The sequence below is a fragment of the Salvelinus namaycush genome, chromosome 9 (genome assembly GCF_016432855.1).
Source record: "Salvelinus namaycush isolate Seneca chromosome 9, SaNama_1.0, whole genome shotgun sequence".
Taxonomy (NCBI): domain Eukaryota; kingdom Metazoa; phylum Chordata; class Actinopteri; order Salmoniformes; family Salmonidae; genus Salvelinus; species Salvelinus namaycush.
In genome coordinates, this window is record NC_052315.1 from 48963399 (window position 1) to 48983437 (window position 20039).

Sequence of the window (20039 nt, forward strand, 5' to 3'; positions counted from 1 at the left end):
CTAAGCCAACCTCAGCGTGAGCTCTAGTTGCAAATGGTTGAATGACTACAACCTAACGAAATTAACATTCTGTTCCTTGTGGTGTGAGGTCTGATGTCCATACGTTTAGAAGGACGAATTTTAACGTGGAGGTGACGATCGAGACGCTGGAAGGATGAATTTTGACTATACCAGCCAGAATATAGCATGAGCTTATAGTATGGCAACTTGGTATGAACTTTGAACTCTTATTCACTAAAGAAGTGATACATCCTAGACGTCGAGTTAGCAGCTGTAAACGTGGGCTAGGAAAGGATGGACAAGCTCTTCAGAAAGACAGGGTACTACAACGTATCCGTTCTACCACATGACATATTCTTCAAAGGACAACCCAGCCTTCCATCTACGACCAATCTATCGAAACACAGCACAGAGTAAATATTTATTGCATTTTCCTTTTCCAAATGGGCAGTTATTTAGAATGCATAAGATTCTGTATTTACGATAGCATAGCTTCATAAGGCCCGATAGAGAAGCAAACCTTTTGTTCCTCAGTCTTCCCGCGCTTTCATTCAAACCCAACCCCCTTTCTTTTTGTATTTAGTAAATACATATTTAAACCAAATGTTGTATTGTTGATTCAACTTGTTAGCCAGTGTTCGTGAAGATAACCAAGAATTCTACTACGTTCAGATGAGACTGAATAAGGTGACTATTAATACTTGACTGCTATTGATATTAAAGATTACCAGGTCTTTAAGAGTTTATTCGGAAGATAACAGCTATATAAACATTCTTCCGTGGTGCCCCGACTTTCTAGTTAATTACATTTACATGATTTGTTTAATTATTATTTTATAAAATGGCTTGTCATATCACTTAATCCAGCATAGCAAAGACACGACAGGGGTAACGATAGTGATGGGTCTTGTCCTTCTTCTCCACAAAGAAAAACCCTGCCCCGGCAGGAGATGCAGAAGGATGGACGGCCCAAGTGACCAGAGACGCTTCTATGTACTCCTCCATAGCAATGGTCTCTGGTCTGGACAGAGAGAGTACAACCAACCCAGAGGTGGTGTAATGCCTGGGACACGATCAATGGCACAATCATAAGGACGGTGCGGGGGAAGGAAAGTAGCATGTGCCTTGCTAAACAATTCCAGGAGATCATGGTATTCCGTGGGGATAACGGAGACATCCATCGTCTTGCTAACCTCCTGAGAAAGACGACTAGGGGAAGGCTGTGCTGCTTGAAGGCAGTGGGAATGGCAAATTGGGCTCCAAACCAGGACGGAGCTTGTTGTCCAGTCAATCACAGGATTGTGCTTTTGGAGCTAGGAAAATCCCAAAACAACCAGAACATGGGGAGATGCAATGAGGAGGGAACTGTATGGTCTCACTGTTGTTACCAGAAACCCGTAATTGAACGGGCACAGTACTATGGGTGACATCCCCTATAGAGTGGCCGTCCAGTGCCATAGCATCCATGGGCACAGAGAGAGGCTGAGTGGGAATACCAAGCTCCGACACTATCGTTGCATCCATAAGACATTCATCAGCCCCAGAGTCAATGAACACTCGGAGAGACTTACATCCACAGGTACACCTCCAATTGACTCAGATTATCTCAATTAGCCTATCAGAAGCTTCTAAAGCCATGATGTCATTTTCTGTAATTTTCCAAGCTGTTTAAAGGCACAGTCAACTTAGTGTATGTAAACCTCTGACCCACTGGAATTGTGATACAGTGAAATAATCTGTCTGTAAACAGTTGTTGGAAAAATTACTTGTGTCATGCACAAAGTAGATGTCCTAACCGACTTGCAAAAACTATAGTTTGTTAACAAGAAATTTGTGGAATGGTTGATACACTTTTGTTGGAGTCATTAACTTGTTTATGTAAACTTCCGACTTCAACTGTGTGTGTGTGTGTGTGTATGAATCTACAGTATATCACAAAAGTGAGTACACCCCTCACATTTTTGTAAATATTTAAGTATATCTTTTCATCTGACAACACTGAAGAAATGACACTCTGCTACAATGTAAAGTAGTGAGTGTACATCTTGTATAACAGTGTAAATTTGCTGTCCCCTCAAAATAACTCAACACACAGCCATTAATGTCTAAACCGCTGGCAACAAAAGTGAGTACACCCCTAAGTGAAAATTTCCAAATTGGGCCCAATTAGCCATTTTCCCTCCCCGGTGTCATGTGACTCGTTAGTGTTACAAGGTCTCAGGTGTGAATGGGGAGCAGGTGTGTTAAATTTGGTGTCATCGCTCTCACACTCCCTCATACTGACTGGTCACTGGAAGTTCAACATGGCACCTCATGGCAAAGAACTCTCTGAGGATCTGAAAAAAAGAATTGTTGATCTACATAAAGATGGCCTGGCCTATAAGAAGATTGCCAAGACCCTGAAACTGAGCTGCAGCACGGTGGCCAAGACCATACAGCGGTTTAACTGGACAGGTTCCACTCAGAACAGGCCTCGCCATGGTCGACCAAAGAAGTTGAGTGCACGTGCTCAGCGTCATATCCAGAGGTTGTCTTTGGGAAATAGACGTATGAGTGCTGCCAGCATTGCTGCAGAGGTTGAAGGGGTGGGGGGTCAGCCTGTCAGTGCTCAGACCATACGCCGTACACTGCATCAAATTGGTCTGCATGGCTGTCGTCCCAGAAGGAAGCCTCTTCTAAAGATGATGCACAAGAAAGCCCGCAAACAGTTTGCTGAAGACAAGCAGACTAAGGACATGGATTACTGGAACAATGTCCTGTGGTCTGATGAGACCAAGATAAACTTATTTGGTTCAGATGGTGTCAAGCGTGTGGCGGCAACCAGGTGAGGAATACAAAGACATGTGTGTCTTGCCTACAGTCAAGCATGGTGGTGGGAGTGTCATGGTCTGGGGCTGCATGAGTGCTGCCAGCACTGGGGAGCTACAGTTCATTGAGGGAACCATGAATGCCAACATGTACTGTGACATACTGAAGCAGAGCATGATCCCCTCCCTTCGGAGACTGGGCCGCAGGGCAGTATTCCAACATGATAACGACCCCAAACACACCTCCAAGACGACCACTGTCTTGCTAAAGAAGCTGAGGGTAAACGTGATGGACTGGCCAAGCATGTCTCCAGACCTAAACCCTATTGAGCATCTGTGGGGCATCCTCAAACGGAAGGTGGAGGACTGCAAGGTCTCTAACATCCACCAGCTCCGTGATGTCGTCATGGAGGAGTGGAAGAGGACTCCAGTGGCAACATGTGAAGCTCTGGTGAACTCCATGCCCAAGAGGGTTAAGGCAGTGCTGGAAAATGATGGTGGCCACACAAAATATTGACACTTTGGGCCCAATTTGGATATTTTCACTTAGGGGTGCACTCACTTTTGTTGCCAGCGGTTTAGACATTAATGGCTGTGTGTTGAGTTATTTTGAGGGGACAGCAAATTTACACTGTTATACAAGCTGTACACTCACTACTTTACATTGTAGCAAAGTGTCATTTCTTCAGTGTTGTCACATGAAAAGATATACTCAAATATTTACAAAAATGTGAGGGGTGTACTCACTTTTGTGATATACTGTATATATACACTGCTCAAAAAAATAAAGGGAACACTTAAACAACACAATGTAACTCCAAGTCAATCACACTTCTGTGAAATCAAACTGTCCACTTAGGAAGCAACACTGATTGACAATAAATTTCACATGCTGTTGTGCAAATGGAATAGACAAAAGGTGGAAATTATAGGCAATTAGCAAGACACCCGCAATAAAGGAGTGGTTCTGCAGGTGGTGACCACAGACCACTTCTCAGTTCCTATGCTTCCTGGCTGATGTTTTGGTCACGTTTGAATGCTGGCGGTGCTTTCACTCTAGTGGTAGCATGAGACGGAGTCTACAACCCACACAAGTGGCTCAGGTAGTGCAGCTCATCCAGGATGGCACATCAATGCGAGCTGTGGCAAGAAGGTTTGCTGTGTCTGTCAGCGTAGTGTCCAGAGAATGGAGGCGCTACCAGGAGACAGGCCTGTACATCAGGAGACGTGGAGGAGGCCGTAGGAAGGCAACAACCCAGCAGCAGGACCGCTACCTCCGCCTTTGTGCAAGGAGGAGCAGGTGGAGCACTGCCAGAGCCCTGCAGGCCACAAATGTGCATGTGTCTGCTCAAACGGTCAGAAACAGACTCTATGAGGGCCTGAAGTCCACAGGTGGGGGTTGTGCTTACAGCCCAACACCGTGCAGGACGTTTGGCATTTGCCAGAGAACACCAAGAGTGGCAAATTCCCCACTGGCGCCCTGTGCTCTTCACAGATGAAAGCAGGTTCACACTGAGCACGTGACAGACGTGACAGAGTCTGGAGACGCCGTGGAGAACGTTCTGCTGCCTGCAACATCCTCCAGCATGACCGATATCGCGGTGGGTCAGTCATGGTGTGGGGTGGCATTTCTTTGGGGGCCGCACAGCCCTCCATGTGCTCGCCAGAGGTAGCCTGACTGCCATTAGGTACCGAGATGAGATCCTCAGACCCCTTGTGAGACCATATGCTGGTGCGGTTGGCCCTGGGTTCCTCCTAATGCAAGACAATGCTAGACCTCATGTGGCTGGAGTGTGTCAGCAGTTCCTGCAAGAGGAAGGCATTGATGCTATGGACTGGCCCGCCCGTTCCCCAGACCTGAATCCAATTGAGCACATCTGGGACATCATATCTTGCTCCATCCACCAACGCCACGTTGCACCACAGACTGTCCAGGAGTTGGCGGATGCTTTAGTCCAGGTCTGGGAGGAGATCCCTCAGGAGACCATCCGCCACCTCATCAGGAGCATGCCCAGGCGTTGTAGGGAGGTCATACAGGCACGTGGAGGCCACACACACCACTGAGCCTCATTTTGACTTGTTTTAAGGACATTACATTAAAGTTGGATCAGCCTGTAGTGTGGTTTTCCACTTTAATTTTGAGTGTGACTCCAAATCCAGACCTCCATGGGTTGATAAATTTGATTTCCATTGATAATTTTTGTGTGATTTTGTTGTCATCACATTCAACTATGTAAAGAAAAAAGTAGTTAATAAGAATATTTCATTCATTCAGATCTAGGATGTGTTATTTTAGTGTTCCCTTTATTTTTTTGAGCAGTGTATATATGTATATATACAGTGCTGTGAAAAGGTATTTGCCCCCTTCCTGATTTCTTATTTTTTTGCACATTTGTCACACTTAAATGTTTACAATCATCAAACAAATTTTAATATTACACAAAGATAAGTAAACACAAAATGCAGTTTTTAAATGATAACTTATTTTTATTAAGGGAAAAAAGCTATCCGAACCTTCATGGCCCTATGTGACAAAGTAATTGCCCCCCCCCCCCTTGTTAAATCATGAATTTACTGTGGTTAGTCACATTTTTTGGAAAGCTGAGTTCAATTTCACTAGACATCACCCAGGCCTGATTACTGCCAGACCTGTTGAATCAAGAAATCACTTAAATATAACCTGTCTGACAAAGTGAAGTAGGCCAACAGATCTCAAAAAGCAAGACATCATGCCACGATCCAAAGAAATTCAGGAACAGATGAGAAACAAAGTAATTGACATCTATCAGTCTGGAAAGGGTTACAAAGCCATTTCTAAAGCTTTGGGACTCCAGCGAACCACGGTGAAAGCCATTATCCACAAATGGAGAAAATTTGGAACAGTGGTGAACCTTCCCAGGAGTGGCCGGCCTACCAAAATTACCCCAAAAGTGCAGTGACAATTCATCCAAGAGGTCACAAAAGAATCCACAACAACATCTAAAGAACTGCAGGCCTCACTTGCCTCAGTTAAGGTCCGTGTTCATGACTCAACCATAAGAAAGAGACTGGGCAAAAAGTCCATCCATGGCAGAGTTCCAAGGCGAAAACCACTGCTGACCAAAAAGAACAAATGCTCGTCTCACTTTTGGCAAAATACGTCTTGATGATCCCCAAGACTTTTGGGAAATTATTCTGTGGACTGACGAGACAAAAGTTGAACTTTTTGGAAGGTGTGCGTCCCGTTACATCTGGCGTAAAAGTAACACAGCATTTCAGAAAAAGAACATCATACCAACAGTCAAATATGGTGGTGGTAGTGTGATGGTCTGGGGCTGCTTCAGGACCTGGACGACATGCTGTGATTGATGGAACCATGAACTCTGCTCTCTACCAAAAAATCCTGAAGGAGAATGTCCGGCCGTCAGTTCATGACCTCAAGCTGAAGCACACTTGGGTTTTGCAGCAGGACAATGATCCAAAACACACCAGCAAGTCCACCTCTGAATGGCTTAAAAAAAAAAAAATGACGGTTGGAGTGGCTTAGTCAAATTCCGGACTTCCGATTGAGATGCTGTGTGCATCACTTTAAAAAGGCGGTTCATGCTCGAAAACCCTCCAATGTGGCTGAATTAAAACAATTCTGCAAAGAAGTGGGCCAAAATTCCGCAGCGATGTGAAAGACTCATTGCCAGTTATCGCAAATGTTTGATTGCAGTTGTTGCTGCTGAGGGTGGAACAACCAGTTATTAGGTTTAGGAGGCAATTACTTTTTCACATAGGGTCATGAAGGTTCGGATAGCTTTTTACCCTCAATAAATAAAATCATCACTTAACTGCATTTTGTGTTTACTTGGGTTATCTTTGTAATATTTAAATTTGTTTGGTAATGTGCAAAAAAGTATAAATCGGGAAGAGGGCAAATACTTTTTCACAGCACTGTGTATGTATATGGATATATATATAAAGTTGAAGTCGGAAGTTTACATACACCTTAGCCAAATACATTTAAACTCAGTTTTTCACAATAACTGACATTTAATCCTAGTAAAAATTCCCTGTCTTAGGTCAGTTAGGATGAACACTTTATTTTAAGAATGTGAAACGTCAGAATAATAGTAGAAAGAATAATTTATTTCAGCTTTTATCACATTCCCAGTGGGTCAGAAGTTTAAATACACTCAATTAGTATTTGGAGCATTGCCTTTAAATTGTTTAACTTGGGTAAAACTTTTCGGTTAGCCTTCCACAAGCTTCAGACAATAAGTTGGGTGAATTTTGGCCCATTCCTCCTGACAGAGCTGGTGTAACTGAGTCAGGTTTGTAGGTCTCCTTGCTCGCACACGCTTTTTCAGTTCTGCCAACAAATTCTCTATAGGATTGAGGTCAGGGCTTTGTGATGACCACTCCAATACCTTGACTTTGTTGTCCGTAAGCCATTTTGCCAAAACTTTGGAAGTTTGCTTGTGGTCATTGTCTATTTGGAAAACCCATTTGCGACCAAGCTTTAACTTCCTGACTGATGTCTTGAGATGTTGCTTCAATATATCCACATAATCTATCTCATGATGCCATCTATTTTGTGAAATGCACCAGTCCCTCCTGCAGCAAAGCACCCCCACAACATGATGCTGCTTCACGGTTGGGATGGTGTTCTTCGGCTTGCAAGCCTCCCCCTTGCAAATGAATGAATTACTTAAAAATCATACAATGTGATTTTCGGGATTTTTGTTTTAGATTCTGTCTCTCACAATTGAAGTGTACCTATGATAAAAATTACAGACCTCTACATGCTTTGTAAGTAGGAAAACCTGCAAAATCGGCAGTGTATCAAATACTTGTTCTCCCCACTGTATATGGCACACCAATCCAAACTCCTCTCTCTGTGTGTCCAGCCCACTTATTAACTCAGCCAATCATGGCTGGTAGGAAGGTTGCTACCTTTTTTTTGTGGCTTAACCAACAAGGCTCTTAATTTAAAATGTTTATTCATATTTACAGATGGCATACAAGTTTGTTATTAAGGCACATGAAAGTTCACATGTTTCAGAAGGTCTTTCTGACAAAAAAAACATTTAAAAAATAAAACAACGTTCAAATGGCTCTCCTGTGAAGTCGTGACTTGCGACGTACGCCTAGTTTCCTGAAATGGGTCACATTTTGGAACAGTGAGCGCATTCTGACATCACGTGCATAAAAAACTCACACTGGGGCGACTGTCAGAGTTATTTGGAACTCACGTGTGAAAAGGTTAAATTATTGTAAAGATTAAATAGAAATCCTTAGGCCTTTCCAGATGGTTCCCCACTGCCAAATCTCGATAGCTAGTCGTGGGACGCTAGCTACCGCTGGAGACTATTTTAGTGGTTGTGTGGTTTAACTCCTGCATAGAGTTTAGTTCACAAGAAAAATGTGCTGATGGAAGTATGCTGTCAGGAAGACTGCAGTAGTCCTGTAGACAAGCAGCCAGATATTGTACTGTACTGTATGCTGCCCCATCCCAAATCATTGACCCTAATGCAATCGTATTTTAAGATGTTTTGTCATTTTAATTATCTGTAGGCCCCCCTTTCTCAAGAAATGTACCTCTGCATGTACAGGTTAATTTACAGTGATGCATCGCGCTCCCTGCAGGTTCCTATTAGCTTGAAATATGAAAAACCTGCAGGAGTAGGCCATAAAGCCACGGACAGCAGTAGCTGCTTTAAGAAAGGCAATACATCACAGAGGAATGTATGTGTTGTAGCCCTTTCCTGCAGTCAAATGACCAAATTGCCCTCTAGTGGCCTCATGGATGGGATGTTATTTTTCATAATTAATAAACATCCCACAGAAAATCCGGTGTTTCTATGTCAAACAGTTTTGTTATATTTCAGTCTTCTGTGATGTATATAAAGTGCCATATTTGGATGAAGATTCAAAATTGAAAATATTTCAACTCTATCTGACATGGTACAGGTGTCTTATTTTTTTAAGCCCATAACCATGTTTGTGAGGTGTATACTTTTCTTTCAATGTATATTTGTTTAAAACTACAAGGAAACACTCCGTGTAACCATGATGTAGCCCAAAGCAGTAAAATTATTTATTAAGGATGAAAAAAAATGTAAATAAAAATGTTTGCAAACACTCAAAGATTCACCTCGGGTTTAGAAATTGGACAAAGCCACAAACAAACTACAAAGGGTCCCCATTGAATTTAATTTGGCACAGCCACCCTCAAAAATCATATCCAGTGTTGCAGTGGGGGCTATACGCTATAGACCCACCTTTTTTCCAGTGGGCATTACATATTCTCAGGGCAATTACACCCTCCCCAAAATGTTTTTTTAGATTTTTCCCAGACCTAAAATGGTCTCCTGATTTAAGCATTGTTGTGGACTTAGAACATCCCGTTTTTCTATAAAAAAAAGTTTACTTCTGAGAGTGAAAACCTGAGAAAATGTATTTAAAAAATATTGGAAAACATCTATTTTTTCACACAGGACACCTTTCGTTCACCGGGTGGGCTGTTTGGGAAATCTTTGGCAAAATTTAAGTTTACCCACTTCTCCAGGCATCACTACACTCCTGGCCACATCCAATTTATTGTGAGGTTTGTTTTTCCTGGAAACCATTTAATTGTAGTGCTGAGTTGACCTAACTAGTTGGGTCTGTCAGAAATCATAAATGCTGTTATTGTTGTTGTTTTATGTCATCTGGAGAATGTCAAGAGTAGATATTAGATGTCAGTGCTACCCATAAGGGCATGACTTGAGTGTTTTATTAGCTCGTTTTGGGCCTCCCGAGTGGCGCAGCAGTCTAAGGCACTGCATTGCAGTGCTAGAGGCGTCACTACAGACCCGTGTTTGATCCCAGGCTGTATCGCAGCCGGCCGCTACCGGGAAACCCATGATGTGGCACACAATTGGCCCAGAGTCTTCCCAGTTAGGGGAGGGTTTGGCTGGCCGGGATGTCCTTGTCCCATCACACTCTAGCGACTCCTTGTGACGGGCACATGCACGCTGACTTCGGTTGCCAGTTGTACGGTGTTTCCTCAGACACATTGGTGCGGCTGGCTTCCGGGTTAAGCGAGCAGTGTGTCAAGAAGCAATGCAGCTTGGCAAGGTCGTGTTTCAGAGGACGCATGGCTTTCAACCTTCGCCTCTCCTGAGTCCGTACAGGAGTTGCAGCGATGGGACTAACAATTGGATATCACGAAAAAGTACAAAAAAAACGGACTTTCTTTTTGCCTTGTGATACTGCAGGCACACATTCAGACGAGTCAAGAGACTCGATTGTACATGATATTTCAGGTGAAAGGTTTTGCAGACTCTCGAATGTCACACTAGATTTTGGCATCGGGTTAAAAATATTCCACTGCATCCAGGAGCACTTGCTTGATGAGTAACTTTGCCTAGGAGCTGAAGACGTGCACTAGCTGCTCAAGCTCATGTCCAGCCATGCAGGATAGACAAATTCAAATATGATTGGATGATTGTGTTTCCTTTTCAAGAAACCCTTTTTATAACATGTATGGCAGTGTCCGTTTTAACTAACAATAATGTAACGTATATCAAAATGTTTATGTTTTGGATACAAAGTATACTGTGACAAAAAACAACCGATCCAGTCATCAAAAACGTCCACTCAAACTATTTTAAGTCTGAATTGGCAGAATCATGATTCCATTTGGCCCAGTGAAATGTCATTTTTCCCCATGTCCTTGTTCCCCCCATAAGCTGTGAAGTAAAACTTTGGAAAACAGAGCTAAGAATTATATTATCTTTAACTCTCTCCACTTTGTTGGAATCTATCAGAGTCTTCAGAAAGTATTCATACAACTTGACTTTTTCCATATTTTGTTGTTACAGCCTGAATTTAAAATGGATTAATTTGAGATTGTGTGTCACTTATCTACACACAATACCCCATAATGTCAGTGGAATTATGTTTTTAGATTTTTTGGGGGGTGAGATGAGGGCAGTGGGAAGGTAGGCCCCTAAATGGCGGGTAGCCTAATACAAGAAAAAAGAAATTAGGAGGCCGGTATGTTGCAATAAACTTTAATGAGCTACAGTATTAATTTACAAAATAATACATATAGGACCAGTCAGCATAGTACACTTTTCAACTACTATAATGAGCTGCTAAGTATGTGTGGATCATCATGTCTACCACAGCTTTTTTGACAGATATCATCAAGAACTGAAAAAGTTTTGCTACTGTTCTCAACATTGCTGTTATCAGCGCTATTGACAAAGCTCAATGGGAAAAGGCTATGATGGACTACGTTCTGGAGGATGACCATGCCATGCTGACTCTCTTTGACTCTGAAAATGAATCAGACAATGAGGAAATCCATGATTTAGGGAAAAACATTTTTTTTCTGGAGTCTTTTGATGACAATGGTGGGGAAGAAACGGTGTCGTCATCACAGAAGAAGTTGTTTATCTTTTGAAATCACTGGAATGCCCGGTGGAAGCAGAGAGCTGATTGCCAAATTCTGAGAGTCCAAAAAGAGAACACAGAAAGAAGGCTGTTGCATAAAACACATAAGGGCAACCATTGCATCCATGACAGAGGGAGAAACGTTCATCCATGTATACAGGTAAGAGTCTAGCTATGTTTGCAATTTTGGCAGAAAGTCATTTTCATTGCAAGTTAAAGCGTATTGTTACCTAGCTAGCTATCGTTGTGTTTAGGACAGTGGAGGCTCCTCAGAGGAGGAAGGGGAGGACCATCCACTTCAGTGATATTTCATAAAAATAAAAAGTGAAATATTAAAGTTATCCTTTTTAGATAAAAATATCCTAAATATATTAATTTGTCACAATCATTGATTAAAATACACTGCTTGCAATGAAGGTCTACAGTAACTTCAACAGCACTGTCTGGGCTTGCACCAGGGTGTAACCGGAGGACAGCTAGCTTCCGTCCTCCTCTTAATACATTGACTTCAATACAAAACCTAGGATGCTTGTAGGCCTCACTCCCTTCCATAGACATACATGGTAATTATGACCAATTCCGGAGGATGTCCTCCAACCAATCAAAGCTTTTGCAGTATGAACTGACATGTTGTCCATCCAATCATAGAATTAGGATCAGGGAACGAACATAGTGAGTTGTATTGTAATAATGCAACACAGTATTATGGGGGTCTATGTGTTGAGAGGCTTGGTGACATTGTTGGATGGAGGTTATGAGTGATAGTTTTTTGAGGGAGGTATTATTCAATTCAAATTTGTTTTTTAAAATTACGGGAGATGGAAGAGGTATATTATGAATAGTTTCCTTGGCTTTAGAACTTTATTTGTGTGTCCAGTTAGTGCAATTTATTTAAATTGTCCTTGCTAACTTCAGTAGCTAGCTAGCTACCAGCACGAGTGTGCAGTTTCCTCCGACAGAATGGTAGACTGGCCAACGCTGCCGAAAATGTTGCAGCCTTTTTGTTGAAGAACCCCCTTTCATTCTCTGGGGTACAGGGAAAAGGTGCAAATTAAAAGCAACAATCAACCTCTGCCTGAGATCAGTTTCATGAAGTAGGATGAAAAGGTCAGGGCGTTCAATACCAACTGATATCAAAAGTATAGCTGGTTAACCGGGAGCCTTTCATCAGGCCGCCTGTATTGCTGGCCTTGCCTGCTTTTTGGAAAGATTGAGCTTTGGTCGAAAGGTGGGTACAGTGCCCTGAAGAACATTGATCGTTCAGCTAAACAAAAGCAGAGCATGCGATAATTTGCTTTTAGAGGACACGAGGAGAGGGAAAGTTCCATTAACAAAAGGGTAACTGCAAGGAGCTTGCAGAAGTAATTACACATTACGATGCTTTACTTGCTAAACATATCAAACTTTCAACTGTCTTTTCTGGGATGTCAAACAATTCCAAATGATTTGATAGATTCCGTCGCATCATCCATTTAAAAGTTAGATTAAAGCGAGAGGTTGACGCAGCGCATTTTTTCGCTTGCGCTCAGATAGGCTTTCCACTTTCCTCTGGTATTTATTTAGCAAAGATGATAACCCAATCACTCCGGACAGACACAAGCAAAAACTCATGACATAAATGTTGCAGCAGCCTAGGCTACACCTAAACATTAAAAATCTGACATGCTGTATCGGATGAAAACGAGACGATTTTTCAACCATTAAAAATTGCCCCACCGCTCTGGGACCTATGGTGCCACCAGTCTGCTTGCAGTTGTCAGTTATCGTCAGGTATGTGGATGATCAGGGCTTTATTCAGGAACGTTTCATGTGTCAAGTGAGCGAGATGCGCAGTCTGTGTTTGACTTCATGAATTTTGAGATGTTTAAGTTCATAGCGAAACTCGTCCAAACCGACGGTGGCTCAACTGTAATGGAATGTATCTGCTATTTGTATTTACAGCTAAGTCCCCTCCTTTTCCCCCTGATTTAAGAGGTGATGACTACACTCCACTACCATTGTCAACTTTCTCCTGACATGAACTGAAGCCATGTCCTCGCTCATCCACTGGCCCATTGAATGTTTCCCCTACAAGCACTGTGAGTACCCCTATCAATTTTCTCTCATTACTGTGTGTAGAGTCAATCACATACACATCAAGTATTTTACTCCTTGCTTGGACTAACTCATTCTCAGCTCTTTTGTCTAATTGTATAGTGTGTTGTCTTCCCAGTCAAATCCTGTCCTGCACTGGTCAAGCCTCTGAACACCTGAACTCATGCCTCATACCCTCGTTCAATCACTGCTGTGATCCCTTTCCAACACGGGGTAAGTAGCCCTCTCATTCCCATTCCCCATAATATTGTACTATAAATGACTTTATTAAATGCTTTATGTTAAAATAATTTGTCTTTGACGATTTTTGAAACACTGTCGTCTCTGTGCGTTCCACGCCTATACTGTGGGTCTCCCATCCTCCTCAATTTTTCAAGTCATCAGCCTCCACTGGTGTAGGAGCTATAGAAAGAGGCCTGAGATTCCGAGTTGGATGACCGTCCAAATCAATTTTTCACAGTCATTTTTTTTCTCTCCCTCTCTCGTTCCCAGTTGTGTTTAATGCACCATTAGAGTTAGAATCATGGTTCATTGTTTAGCTAGCTATTTTATATAGTGTGTGTTTACCAGAGACGGTAATGTGAAGAACAACATGACCTGCACCAAAGTCAGATTAGGATGTAGGCCAAGGACAAGATAAAGTGTATTTTTGCTTCTACTTTTTGCTACTACCTTCCCCACTTTTAGTCTTGAAATCATTGGTTGTTTACTACTCTGTGAATCCTTAAAGGGATGGTTCGGGCTAAGGATTAAGAGTGTGTGAACGATGCTGAATGGGTCTAGACAAAGAGCTCTCCAGTAGGTGTACCAAACATTTACTGGCTATTTTCTCAAAAGTGGGGTTACAAGTTTATCAACTTTCAAAACAGGATTACTTGCACATTGTTCCTCAACTGCAGTGTATGATCTACTATTTTCTAGGTTGAAGTCTCTACTTTTATCCAATGCAAAAAGCAAAAACATTTTGGTACATAGGACCGAATCCATGTGGTGGGTCACATATTTGGCCTGGACAAGAAAAAACAGAAACATAAAGGAAGAACTTGCAAGACTTGCAACATTTGTATGTGTTCTTTGACAGGTACAAAATCTACAGTTCAGAACCGTGCACTTGGAGAGAAACTAATTCCTTGCTGTTTAGAAGGAGGTTGTGCAGATCTCACTAATATCTGATTAAATTAGCAAATATACAATGATCATAAAATAATAATTAGATGCCGTATTCTATTCCAAGTTTGCAAAAGGTGAATTTTTTTATTTATTTTGGTTTCTTCCAAGTTGTGAAAGTACTAGAGCGTCTTTGGAAGACACACACTTTCATTACATTTGTTTCACTTGCAGTTTCAGGAATGCCAGTCTAATGATCTAGGTTGTCCTGTTTGGCAGGGACTAGGATCTGCATCCCAAATGGCACCCTATACCCTACATAGTGCTCTACTTTTGACCAGAGCCTGATGGGCCCTTGTCAAATTTAGTGCACTATGTAAGGAATAGGGTACCATTTAGGATGTAGCCTAGATGAAAGACTATGCCTCCAATAGGTGTACTGACAGACAAGCCTCATCTACTTACAGTTGACTTGATGAACAAACTGTTATCCGTCCTCTGATCTGACATGTTGATTGCCATCTTCACACAGGTTGTAACAAGTAGGACTATGAGAGTGCCAATGATCTGGGGCAACACTGCTACACTCCCAGTCCCAACACTCATTTATTGCAGAGTTGCACAATACAGTACAAGGACAACATTTAAAATCGACAATGTAATCATGGTTGGAAGGATATTGATATGTTCGGAGGGTATAGTGTTGCGCAAACATGGTTAGCTTTTTCATACATTTTATTTTTGCCTCGAACCTGAACCAGTTGGATGTGCATATGACATTTTTCTATAAGGAGTACATTGCCCCATGATATTGCTCCATCTCACCTGGTTATAGGACCTGGAACCATGGTGCGAGCGGCATCCAGTTTCACGTCAGTCCTGACCGTGTAGCCGTACTGGTCCGGCTGAGCTTAGCACAGCTGTGAACACTGCAGCAGAATTGAACTCCTTCCTCTACTACTATTTCATCCGTTTGAGGCTACAATAAGTTAAGTTTCCCGGGGAAGCTGTGAAGCTATGAAGGGAGCTGTAGCCTATTGTATGATTGTGTTTATGAGTCTGTTAATAACCCTCCCGTTGTCTCGGCGGGTCAGAGCGACCCCGGGCAGTTCCGAGTTGATTGCCCGTGTCTGTGTGTGGGTCGGAGTGACCCCGGCAGCGTTAGCAAGGTGTATGTTGTAACCCTCCTGCCCCTGTGTGGGCGGGGTCATAGTGACGTCAGAGGGGTCAGAGTGACCCCGGCGGCGTTAGCAAGGTGTATGTTGTAACCCTCCTGCCCCTGCCCCTGTGTGGGCGGGGTCATAGTGACGTCAGAGGGGTCAGAGTGACCCTCGGCAGCGTTACCAGTCGCTTCCCCCGTGTCTGTGTGGGTCAGAGAGACCCTGGCAGGCCGGGGTCACAGTGACCCAACACCACCACCTGCTGGATACTAGTAAAAGGTCCTGCCCCAAAATTGACACGCTCAACATTCCGGGCAAGGGCCTGTGTCGAATACGGCCCTCTGTCCCCCATCGGGCCCTTGGGCCCCGTGTGAGTTTGGATATCGAATCTAAAAACGCCCCCCTACAAACTACTTTCCCTTGGTTGTGGAAATTGTGCCTTTCGGGTATGGCTGTTGTTACACAACCTTCCCCTTGCCTCGGCGGGTCAGAGTTACCCCCGGCCAGCGTTACGAGTCGATTCCCAGTGTCTGTGTGGGTTAGAGAGACTCTGGCAGCGTTAGCAAGGTGTATGTTGTAACCCTCCTACCCCTGTCTGGGCCGGGTCACAGTGACCCGGGCCCTGTTGTAGGCCCTGCGTTATGAGTTGTTCCCCTCTGTCCCGGGGGCCTGGGGTCAGAGTGACCCCGGCGGCGTTAGCAAGGTGTATGTTGTAAACCCTCCCCTCCTACCCCTGTCTGAGCTGGGTCGGAGTGACCCGGGGCCTGTGTTAGGAGTTGTTCCCCTCTGTCTGGGCCGGGTCTGAGTGACCCCGGCAGGGACCAGTTGTCCCCAACAACTCAGTGCACGACCTCGGTGCTATCACACGGGGAGGCCAGCCGAGCGTCCCGGATGGGACCGAAGGGGCCGAAGGGCCCGAAGGAGCAGGCAGGGCCGACCACGCGCCTCGTCCATTCGCGTGCCTCGTCCCATTCACGTGGCCACCGTAAGCAGGGCGTAGAGAGGCTACTAATATCGTCAGGAAGAAGAAGAAGAAGAAGAAGAAGAAGAAGAAGAAGAAGAAGAAGAAGAAGAAGAAGAGGACGAGGACGAGGACGACGACGAGGAGGAATACGACCCCGCCGAGCGTGAGCCCTCCGCCTACGACTGTAAGCAGGGCGTAGAGAGCCTACTAATATTGTCAGGAAGAAGAAGAACAAGAACAAGAACAAGAAGAAGAACAAGAAGAACAAGAAGAAGAAGAAGAAGATGAGGACGATGATGAGGACGACGACGAGGACGACGACGAGGAATACGACCCCGCCGAGCGTGTTGCCTCCGCCTACGACGCCTCGCAGTCCCGGTTTCAGCGCGGCTCAGGTCCTGGAACAGATATCCTCCAGCGTCGACCAAGAAGACGAAGAAGACTACTGCGATTCCGAAGAGGAGGACGTTTCGGAAGATGAAGACGGTGAGGAATACAACCCCGAGCGCGACGCGGACGACTACGAAGACGACTCGGCCTCGCGGTCGTGCTCCTCTTCGGAGGAAGAGCCGGAGGGAGAGCGAGAGGGAGACGCGGCCGCTGGCCGAGAGCGAGACAGAGAGCCAGACAGAGAGCGAGCCAGAGACAGAGAGCGAGAGCGAGACAGAGCCAGAGAGCCAGAGCCAGAAAGGGAGACGTTGCTGTCAAAAAACGGCAAAATCAAATGGTCCTCCGTGGCCTATCGCGGCCCGGACCGGCCCCGCGCCATCCGCCGGCCCTGCCCCGCCGTGACGCCGGGCCCCACGGCCTACGCCGCGTCGCGAGCGCTCGACATCGCGTCCGCCTTCCGTCTGTTTGTCACACCGGCGATAGAAAGGATCATCGTGGACATGACGAATCTGCAGGGGGTGAGAAAATACGGCGACGGCTGGCGACCCATGGACTCCACCGACCTGCGCGCCTACGTAGGGCTGCTGATCCTAGCCGGCGTCTACAGGTCCCGAGGCGAGGCCGCGGCCAGCCTGTGGGACGCCGAGAGCGGCAGGACCGTGTTCCGCGCCACCATGCCGCTCAAGGCGTTTCACAAGTACTCGAGGCTGCTGCGATTCGACGACCGCCAGTCGAGACCCGCGAGACTCGCCACCGACAGACTGGCGGCCGTGAGAGAGGTGTGGGACCTGTGGGAGGAGCGGCTGCAGGCCCTCTACAACCCGGGGCCCGAAGTGACGGTGGACGAACAACTGGTCCCGTTCAGAGGTACCGTCTATGCATCTGTGTACGTACGCGTAGCGTAGAGAGCACGGGCAGTCTATGTATCTGTGTTTGTACGTGTAGCGTAGAGAGCACGGGCAGTCTATGTATCTGTGTTTGTACGTGTAGCGTAGAGCACGGGCAGTCAATGTATCTGTCTATGTACGTGTAGCATAGAGAGCACGGGCAGTAGTAGCACGGGCAGTAGTAGCAATCGGCAAGAGTAGCAACGTGGAGCACGGGCAGTAGTAGCACGGGCAGTAGTAGCACGGGCAGTAGTAGCAATCGGCAGTAGTAGCAATCGGCAGTAGCACGGGCGGCGGAGGCGGCTGCGTGTAACGTAAACGCAGTGCGCCCCGATGGTGAGCCGGTAACGATGACGCTGGTATCTGTGTTTGTACGTGTAGCGTAGAGAGCACGGGCAGTCTATGTATCTGTGTATGACTCTGCTAATCTCCTCTCCCTCTCCTCTCCCTCCCCTCTCCCTCGCCGAAAGGACGCTGTCCTTTCCGACAGTACATTCCCAGCAAGCCGGCCAAATACGGCATCAAGTCGTGGGTGGCCTGCGACGCCAAGTCCAGCTACGCTTGGAAGATGCAAGTGTACACCGGCAAGGCGGCCGGCGGAGGCCCCGAGAAGAACCAGGGCGCGCGCGTCGTCCTCGATCTGACCGAGGGACTGCCGGGCGGTCACAACGTCACGTGTGACAATTTCTTCACCTCCTACGAACTCGGGCAGCGGCTCCTCGAGAGGAACCTCACCATGGTGGGCACGGTGCGAAAGAACAAGCCCGAGCTCCCTCCCGCGCTGCTCCAGTCCAAGGACAGACAGGTCTCGTCCTCCAGGTTCGCCTTCACGCCCACCGCCACTCTAGTGTCCTACCTGGCAAAGAGAAATAAGAACGTGCTGCTTCTGAGCACGCGGCACGCGGAGCCCGACGTTAGCGATCGCCGAGACCGGAAGCCGGCCCTCATCCTAGACTACAACTGCAACAAGGGCGGCGTGGACAACCTAGACAAGGTGGTCGGCACCTACAGCTGCAGACGGATGACCGCCCGCTGGCCCCTGGTCATCTTCCACAACATCCTCGACGTGTCCTCCTACAACGCCTTTGTCATATGGCGAGAGATCAACCCCGACTGGATGCCCGGGAAGCGGAACAAGAGGAGGGTGTTCCTGGAGCAGCTCGGAAAGGCGCTCGTGAAGCCCTTGATCCAAAGAAGGCAGCGTCTCCCCCGCACCGAAGCCGCCTCAGCACTTGTCAAAGTCATACGGGGCGAGCGTGTATCCGCCGAGGCTCGTCCGCAAGCCCTTGAGCGAGCCGTCGGCCCGGCCGCCGCCTCCGACCCAGCCCCGGCTGCCCGGCTGGAGGCGAGTAAGAGGAAGAGGTGTCAGCTCTGCCCACCCAAGAAGGACGCCAAGACACACACCGCGTGCTGCAGGTGTAAGAAATACATCTGCAAAGGCTGTTCACACCCATACTGTCACACTTGTGCCCACTGGGCCTTTAGCCAAGACGGGACAGGGTGACCCGGGGGGGACACTGTGTGCTAGGCATAATAGGAGGACAACGGGAGGGTTATGTAACAACAACCATACCCAAAAGGCACAATATCCACAACCAAGGGAAGGTAGTGCAGGAGGGGGGGCGTTTTTAGAATCAATACCCAAACTCACACGGGGCCCAAGGGCAGTACGGGGGACAGCCTGTCACTTCGCACACAGGGCCCTTGGCCGGAATGTTGAATCTGTGAGTGTCCACCACAACCTCTCAGTTATCCAAAAACTTTATGTTGTATCCTGTCTGTGGAATGTGGAGGCTGTGACAATAGATCCAGCTTTCAGTAGTGTAGCAAACCACGTATCAGTTATCCAACACTTGATGTTCTAGCCAACGTACTAATACAGGGAAGTACTTATAAGTCAGTTTGGGTTGTTACAAGAGTTTACATTTATCAACACTGGGGAAGAGGTATCAGCTATAACAAGTAGGACTATTATGGGTAACCTGTTCATCTTCGTTGCAACAATCCACTTGTCTCTATGTATGCATCTGTACGAAAAGCACAGTGTAATCAGTGATGGACATGTGCTTGAAGAAGACTACCTGGGTGTGGATGGGGGACTTGACCTTGACGGAGAATATCGTGGTATGGATGGGGGACCTGAGTTTGACGGAGAAAATGGGGTTGTGAACGGAGTCCCTGAGTTTGACAGACCCGGATTACAAGGGAGATCTAGAGTGGC